Below are 8,847 nucleotides of genomic sequence, written 5' to 3'. Positions count from 1 at the left end.
GTTGCCCTAGAGCAGGGGTGCCCAATCCCGGTCCTCGAGAGCTACCGTCCTGCAGCTTTTAGATGCATCCTTGTTCCACACACCCGAATCAAATGAATGGCTTGTATCAGGCTTTGCCAAACATGATGGCATGCTGAAGAGGTAATCAAACCATTTGATTCAGCTGTGTTGGAGTAGGGATGCATCTAAAAGCTGCAGGATAGTAGCTCTCGAGGACTGGGATTGGGCAGCCCTGCCCTAGAGACTCTGCCCACACCACAACCTGAGCAACCAGAGACGGACTGCTCTAAGCAACCGGAGCCAGCTAACTGCTCTGGAATGTCTCGATGCACGCTCAATCATCCAGGGCAGGAAATCCCAAAAGGTTGATTCTGTTCATCTGGATGTTTTCAGTGGGACAAATGTTTCAGTAAGAGAAGCCTTTACAGGGGACTGCACCTTCCCCCAGGAAAAGAAACCTGGACGCAGGAGGCTGCCTGCTTCTACAGCTTCTCTCAGTGGTTTGTGATACTGCAGGACACGACGGAGAACAGGAAGGTCTGCACAGAGAGTGCATTAACACCTGCCTAAAAAGTCATTGGCTGCCCTCTGCCCCCCCTGGAGGCCCCCACCCAGGTCCCCTGTCTCAAGGGAAACCAGGGCCATTCACAGGTGTCCCTACACCCCGGCCCACCACTTCTTTGACCCGCTTGCCCCCCTGGTTGGCTTTAAAGGTCAATCAGGTCCAGCACCTCCAAGACTCCCCGGTCCATCAGACTGTCATAAGCACTGGTTGTGGTGTATGTGTGTGCGCGGTGCTACCCACACTATGCGCTCGCGCAGTAGCAGCCCAGTGGAATTGTGGCAATCAGCGTGAGTGAGGGACAATCCCAAAAGCCGTATACTGTAACTATAGATATTAGACGCACACAAACACAAAACGCATGCAAGTGCTGGAGGTGCAAACTGTTATTTAACTTGCAAGCACCAGTCAGTGACCCTGGTGACCACATGACCTTACTGTAGCTGCAGCCGCAAACCTGTACGTATCAAAAATAAGTGCGAGGGAGACGCGATAGGCCTCGGAGGCATTCTGGCTAAAGTGCAGCGGACGAGTCACTGTACCAAACGTTCTTTCTCCCAAGGAAACATCAATTTGAACCGAAGAAGCCAGCGTTCGCGGGGCCAACGTACAGGATTTACAGCGGTCTAAATCACAACTGAGGTGTGGCAGATAGACTTTGTTGAAGGCAGAGTGGAAGGAGACGTTCAACACCTGTTAGTCTGTGAACAATCATCTCTGCCTTTGGCTTTCTCTTTCTCTTACCAGGGCAGCAACAGGATCACAGGCAGGTCTGGCACGAAAATGAAACACGCTGGCTAGCAACAAGCCTAAACATGCTAGCGAGAAGTGCAGCTAGAACAGGGCTGTGCCCTCCCAACATCTAGGTAGGTTGAAAGGGCTGATTAAAAATTCAATGTCGATTTGATTACAGGTGAGATTCGAAGAAAACATTTTGCCCCTTAAAATAAATAAAAAATCACTCCTTTAAAAATGCTTTGTATTACCTGCTGATCTTGGTCTAATATTACCATCTGTTCGATCAATCTGAAATATGTAAGTGTGACATATACCAAAAAGAAAACAAATGGAGCAAGGGGCAAAAAGCGTTTAAAAAAGCACTGTGGATATATTGTACATGAAATGTTGGTTCTATATTTATGCATTAATAAGACCTTTGCCAGAGTAACTCAGCACATTTAACAGGTTCACTCAAAAGAACAAAACAAAAAAAGGTTTTTTTACAACTTATTTTTGTAGACTGAAAATGGAAATCTCATTTCCCCCTCACTAAAAGGCGATCAAGCAACAAATCAAATGAGCTGTAACAATGGTATAATACCAATTTACCACAGTCTAAAGTTTTGAAGTTGTGACACAAAATGTTCTGTCGTCCTCTGAGGGAACAAGGGGGTCCCAACATCAACACATTCCAAGCTTCCATCGAGGATGCCCATGTTACTGGACACTATAATGATTAAATCGGTTTCTTGACTTCTGTCAAGTTTCTCGGGGTGTGTGCAGAAGGTCAGCTGCACGCTTTGACTGAGGTAAGACTTTTGTTTGTCCCTTCGTGCGGACAACTATTCCAGGTTTCCACAGCACACCTATTCTCACTGTGCTCTCTCTCCTATATTCATGAGAAGTTGGCAAGAGACGACAAGTCAAACATCAAAAAGCAAGGAAATGCTAAGTCCCATTTAGAGAGGCCCACAGGGTCTCCCAAGGACCCCGGGGATAAACCAGCCACGTTAGCCAGCTCTGCATGTGTAGGGGGGGGGGGGGGGTTGGGCAGCTTTCCTGAGTCAATATATTTTTCCTTAAATGCAGTGAATTCTTGCACTGGGTAGCAGTCTGAGGTGTGAACATGTTTAAATCTGGTGCTGGAAGACTCCCCCCTGACTGGTACCAGTGGGAGACCTGGCACCGTGAGTGGTCCAACCAAACAGAAGCTTCCCCTGAGATAAATGAGCTTGCAGCATTTCTGGATCTTGCTGTGTCATGCTCACGCACTATCGTCTCTTTGTCAGTACAATAACGGGGGAAACCTGAGCAGCTGGTGGACAGTGACCTGTATCTGTCGTGGGAAGGTCAGGATGGCCTCTGTCTCTGGATACCCCGAGGATGCAAGTACCGCACAAGAAAGGCATATCACAGGACCTCACATCCAAGGTAACGGCAACAGCGAGTCGCTGTACTCACTGATGAAAGCGACGACAAAAATGAAACTTTAAAAGGACTTCGTCTCTCCATTGTCTTTATAGAAGGAGACGTTTTACCAGCCTGTTGGTTTTGCATATTCAATTTCGCGACTGTGTTATTGCTGTGGCAAGAATTGTCTGGTTCTGCTGTGGAATGGCACGTTGCACTGCTGTGTGGAGACGTTGGCCTGGCAAGAGAAGATCCCGATTACTAGGTGCAGGACAAATGCTTTTCTCTCCTGATGCTCAATAAAATTTGATCAAAGCAGCTGTTGTCTGTGTTAGAGAGCGTGGTCTGTTTGTACAGTACCCCCAGAATAAAAAAATGGTCCCAGACATAAAAGGATAAGTGGAAACATCGTAACCTTCCTATTAAAAAGTCAAATCCAGCGATCCTCCACTCCACTCTGATCGTTCTCTAACGTCAAAATACACGGGAATTAATATTCAAGGACGTTATATCCTTTGTCATGTATGATCACCACAAAGTGATCAATTGGCAGGAGTTTTTAAGTGTATAGATAGATCATGAAAGACTTTCACATTAGGTCCTAAATGACAGGACCGGTTCACTCCCCCGCTTTACAGTGAAGTTCAGAATACAGCCTCGGCCATGTGGGCCGCTCGCGACTGGATGGCCCTGAGTCTGAGAGAGAACTTTACAACGAAAGGAGCGTCTTTGGTTCATGTAAAACTGGAGTACAGTAAGAGTGTAATCTTTTTGGGATCCCTCGCTCCGTTATTTAATATACCGCAATGAACCCTTTACTCGTACGTAAGCTCAGTGGCTAATATTAGCGATGAGTAACCCCGACCTGTCCTGGAATTCCTCGGTTTCTACCCCTCTGTTTCTCTTCTTTTTTTATTTGAACTGTTATGTTTAATATTGGTAGTGTGTGTCTTGGCGTATGGTAGAAACGCAGGATACTGAGTGACCCAGTATATCCTTTCACACAGCACAAAGGGTTGGGCTAGCTACAACTGTGCTAACTGTGTGCTGTAACTAGCAGCTGCCACAACAATGTGTAACATAGGGACATTTCTCATAATAAAGCACCAAGCAACAGCCACATAATGTGGCACGAATCCACTGATCCCATAGAAAATGGGCAGACCCATCACGTTATAGAAAGCATAGTCGTATATAAAGACTCGCAAAAGGTGTACAACACAAAAACTGACCAACAAGCAGGGCAACATATCATAAGGGTCCCGCAAACCGTTTAGTTAAATATGAAAACTCCATCTTCTACAACAACGACCGGGAACATAAGTCTTCGACTGAACAAAATAAGTATTAAATGCTCTTTGGCAGAAAATGAAATCTATAATCACAGCTCTCGCTAAATAAGGTGGCTGCAAGAAACATTTACCACCATAACCAAAAGCGGTATCAAAACAAAATCGCAACAAAAGTACAACAAGTAATAATTTCATAATTCAGTTCGACGCCCCCTGAAACCATAAATAGCATGTGGTGAAATGTTTCACAGTCTCGTGCTGAGCGTCTTCCAACGATACCAAAAATGAAGTTATTCCCCTTCTCTTAGTTGAAAATTCCTTCTTAATCTCACATCGAGTTCAACCCACCGTCATCAATTGCAAAGGAGTTGAGCTGACAGGGACTAGCATAAGTCAGAACGCGATTAGGAAACGCATCGTTGCCGTTTCCCGTTCCAGGCCACTGTCGAGTTTGCAGTTAAGAAAATTTTATTGCAGACATAATGCAAAACAACAAAGCAAGCTAAAAGATCCCTTTTATTTGCTTACCCCCCACCGCACCCAGTCACGGCAGATTGCGACCAAAGCGTTGTTCCTGTTGTAGGTCTCCTGTAAAAAGGAGGGTTTCCCCCACTTGCCAAAGCACGTTGCTCATAGAGTCATATCATTGTAGGGTCCTACCTTATAATATAAAGCACCCTGAGCAGTGTTGTTCTGATTTGACGCTGTATAAATAACATTTATACAGCCCTTTGCGTCGTCTCACTTAGCCTCCATGTCAGTATCAATGCACACAATCAATAGCCACTCATCAAAGACCTGATACCTGATCAGTATCATCCCAACTGAGACCTGGGGAAAACCTAACTAAGGCTACACTGAAAATGGAACTTCTACTTAACATTATACGTACCAAAGCAGCCTAACAAACTGTCCCACACAAACCTACTGAAATGAAATCTAACCACAGTGTACGTCAAGCATAATGTCCAAGGTTTGTGTAATTGCATGTAACAAGTTACCATCTATAGACTCTGCCCTTCCCAAATTCTCCAGTGTTTGTTTTTGGCTTGGCAGACTCAAGAGCTCATTTAAGTGATTGGTTTCCTGCCAAAGTCCCGCTTCCTTAAGCTTAGCCACACTTTCCAATAAGGTTGATTCAGGTTTGGGAATGCGTTCCAGAAGCTTAGTCTGTTTTATCAATTCCAAAAAAGGAGCTTGTGTATGTTTTGTTATCCATGTTCCACCGGTGAAAGTTGAATACTGGTAGATCAGTTGTTTCCAAGTACAACTGCAGCCAACCTAGCTCCAGGCACGATGCTGCCACCCTCGACCTTAGAGTGAATACCTGCTGTTTCGACATGGAACTGATCAAAAAGACACTGTTCATCTGAGAAGTAAGAGTTAGGTTTTCATCCGACCTGTTTTGAATTTTACTTCTTGGTATGAATCTAGTTGGACGCCTAAAACACCAGCCAGAACTAACGGCTCTCCTCTCTCTAGGTGATGTGTTGGCTTAATTGGCATCAGCTGTGTGAGATCAGATTGCCGGATTGAAGCGTATCCTGATTTACGAGACAGAGGTAGGACAATCAAAATCTGTCCTCACAGTCATGCCATGCATACACAAACTTTGCTCTGTGCCACTATCAACATTCACACGTGGGGATGCAACTGTAAGTGATACGGAGGTCAGCGTCCTGTGATTATGCAGGCTGATTACACTCTGTAATACCTTGCCCACTTTAGTTAGTCGGGTCCTCATACCTTTGAGTCTAGAGAATACATCAGGGTGATTGTTCTCAGCTAACTCCAAAATTCCAGTGCATTATCGCGTGGGATCATTCAAGACCTAAGTCTTCAGGCTAAAGCTTTGACCTGTGTTTAATGCATTTTTGTAATAACTGCTAACTCTCGCCAGCTGTGTTTTGTCTCTAGACTTTTTGGTTGATGGTTTGGATGGGCATCTGTAGAATCATTTGGTCCTGGACTGCCCTTATCAGCATTTCTTTCATCTCGCGTGACTCCTCTGGTAACGTAAAGTAATATTGCACAGTCGTTCACAACCTCAAAACCCGCCCCCTGGAGCTTAACTGAAGCTTTGTCTTGCATCCTAAACCGTGGCTCTTTCGTGCTGTGTCGGTTCCCGTAGAATGCTAGAGAGCGACCCTGCGTTCTCTGACATCGTCTTCACGTTGGATGGCCCGATGAGAGAGCAGCTTAGGTTGTAAGAGACGCCTGTTTGCACTTGGTAAAAAAGACGCCTTATTTATCTACTATTTTAAAGTTCACTGTTCTAATGTTTCAACTCTCTTGGTCTTAGAGCAGTTAAAGCCTGAGGTCCCTTCGAGCGTTGAAAGCATGTCAACATCACGGCCACAGCTAACCGTTCCGGTGTCATCTTGCTGGCCATATGTGTCGCTCTTGTTTAAAATCAACAAAGATTATAATACAGAACTAACACACATGCGGTACCGCTTGAGCCCAGCTGCCATCGCTGCTGGAAACTCAACTGCATTGGAACGAGCTGCGAGATGTAGGGATGCTAACATGTCTAGCCAAACTCGAAAAGTAAATAATCGCAAAGTAAACTGTAGTTTTGTGGAAAACGGCTTTCTACTTAGTTTAAATTACTACAGCTGATCGAACAAGGAGACAAAACCTCACCGCTGCCTTTGATTGACCGTAAAAAGCTTTAACATGCTATCTAGTCTTAAAGGATGTGTTTAACGGAAGGTTTGAGCACATAAATAAGTCAAGCAAGCTATAATATTGTTATGGTTGTCAGTCGGAAACATACATGAAACAATGAAATTATAGCTCATATTTTTTCAACATCAAGGAAAGACCTACAGAATAACTAAACATGTTTTGTAGCTTCGGCCCCCTCAAAACCTTATGCTGGTCCTGAATACTTTGAGACACGGAGAAAACAAACAGACCTCAGGGTGTTCTGACCAATGAAGCGTGAGATCAGCTTGCGGATGGAAGCCTAGTCAGGTCTTTACACTGCAACGTTTTTCAGACTCAATGGATTTTTGCATTGCATGTACTTTATGACTTTTTGCCTCACTTTGGGCCGGCTCATTGGCCACCTACTGAGCTGCAGCACTGAGAAGAGGCAAGGTAAAGAGCAGTTACAGTGAGGTATTTATTTCCGTTTATCTAGCTCCTGTCAAAAATTAAAAAGAACCCAACGAGTTACTTACCTTCATCCTGGAGTGACACGAGGATCAATAAATACCAGTGGCAATAAATAAGAGCTCCCGCAGGAACGAGGCTGAGGACCAGAGCAGCCGTGGCTGCAGCTGGTAGAGGTGAAAAGGGCAAAAGAGAAACAGAGAGCATAGCGGAGACCTTGTTCACGGGGTGAGCCGCCTTGCTGCCAAGTTGAAAAAAAGGAATGTTCTTACACGTTATGTTGTCTTGGTTTTTCTGTGGTCGTGACCTGTCGTGCTCTCGACTCTTGTTCTCACCCACCTTGTGCCCTGGTTAGGCCTGTGGCAGCAGACGTCACCCCGTACCGATGCCGAAGCCTCCCCTATCACCCTGCGGACCACACTTCTCGAGGCAAGCTTGGGCAGAGCCAGTCAGACACGGATACCGTCCAGGAAAGCCGCCCTTCTCCTTTACTCGGACCGCCACAGTCGAACCCGTTCTCTGTCTCAGACAGGACTTAACGGAGGACGGTGCAAACTTTGGACACTCCAGCAGTTCCCGTACTCCTCGCGACCTTTACCCTACCTGCACTTCCTGACATGGGCCACCTCCCCCACCTTCTTAAAAAAGCCGTCCAGGGAAGAGAGTGCCTCAAGAAAGGTGCCAGTCTCTGCCCTGCACCCCAGAAGCTCAGCTCGACTGTGCTTCTGCCCAGACAACGCAGCGGGGAGGAAGAAAAAAGAGGGAGGACGCTCGAAAGGCGGGCCATGAACACAGGACGTGGGAGGATATACAGGCAATGACAACAAAGGAAGGGGACGAAGTTTCAGAGAGAATAACCAAGGAAGGCCTGCAAAGTTGACCATGCAGAACATGAGAACATACCAAGTGGTGAGAGACGAGGGCTTGGAAAAGGAATAACAGGGTGGCAAGACCGTTGGTTGTTCCTTAGAATTGGAAATGGTGCTGGAGGCGATTGGGAAAGGAAGATGACAAGAAGAGGAGGAAGCATAAGGTTACAGAAAGCCCATGACTGCACCAAAGTCTCCTGAGGCAACAACAGGAAACGAACGCTACCCGACCTGAAAGACCATGGCTCAACCTCACCTCCTGCAACTCCATACGGACGCAAGGGCGCGCTTCCCTCCACGTCGGCCTGCCGTCCTGCCAGACCAACAACAACAACGGCTCAGGCCCTGGAATCCAGTCACAAGTGCAGTGGGGTCAGAAGGCCGCTCAAGTGACTACAGTGGAGCCCTGCCTCAGACCCACAAGGGGGCCCTCTGAACGCAGGACGAGGCAAATTTCCTGTCCCAGCTGCTGCCAGGTAGGCCTGAGTTCCCTTCACGGTGTGCCTCCGTGGTTCAGACTGCCAACCTGCCCCCGCAGAAGGGCTCGTTCCCACGGCAAGCGGCCCTACGGAAAACCGCAAACGTACCATTAACTGGTGGCAGCGCTCGTCGCAGCAAGTCAAACAACCAAAACATACGGTGGGGGGTTCCAAACAACAAAAAAAATGATTAGTGGGTGCGGGCCCTCTGTGTCGTGTGAAGCCCGGCCGCTCCCCGCCAGAAAGCCCCAGTCGGAAGAATCCTCGAAGGTGCTTGTTTGAACTCGTGGCAAAGTGAAGTGGACAAGCGCATAAACAAATAAATGTAGTGGTCCAAGCTTAAGAACTGACTCGAGCAGCTGTGCATCCCCTGTATCCTGTGCACACACTGCTGA

General features: G+C 46.8%; 1 pseudogene; it reads left to right on the top strand.

Annotated features, from left to right (window-relative positions):
- The first annotated feature begins 6,116 nt into the window (after positions 1–6,116).
- LOC113024566 (uncharacterized) lies at positions 6,117–8,734 on the top strand (annotated as a pseudogene).
- The last annotated feature ends 113 nt before the right edge of the window (positions 8,735–8,847 follow it).

Source organism: Astatotilapia calliptera, chromosome 6 (assembly GCF_900246225.1).
Source record: "Astatotilapia calliptera chromosome 6, fAstCal1.2, whole genome shotgun sequence".
In the NCBI taxonomy this organism is placed as follows: Eukaryota; Metazoa; Chordata; class Actinopteri; order Cichliformes; family Cichlidae; genus Astatotilapia; species Astatotilapia calliptera.
The sequence above is the reverse complement of the archived record's forward strand: the minus strand, read 5'-3'. Positions and strand labels throughout refer to the sequence as shown.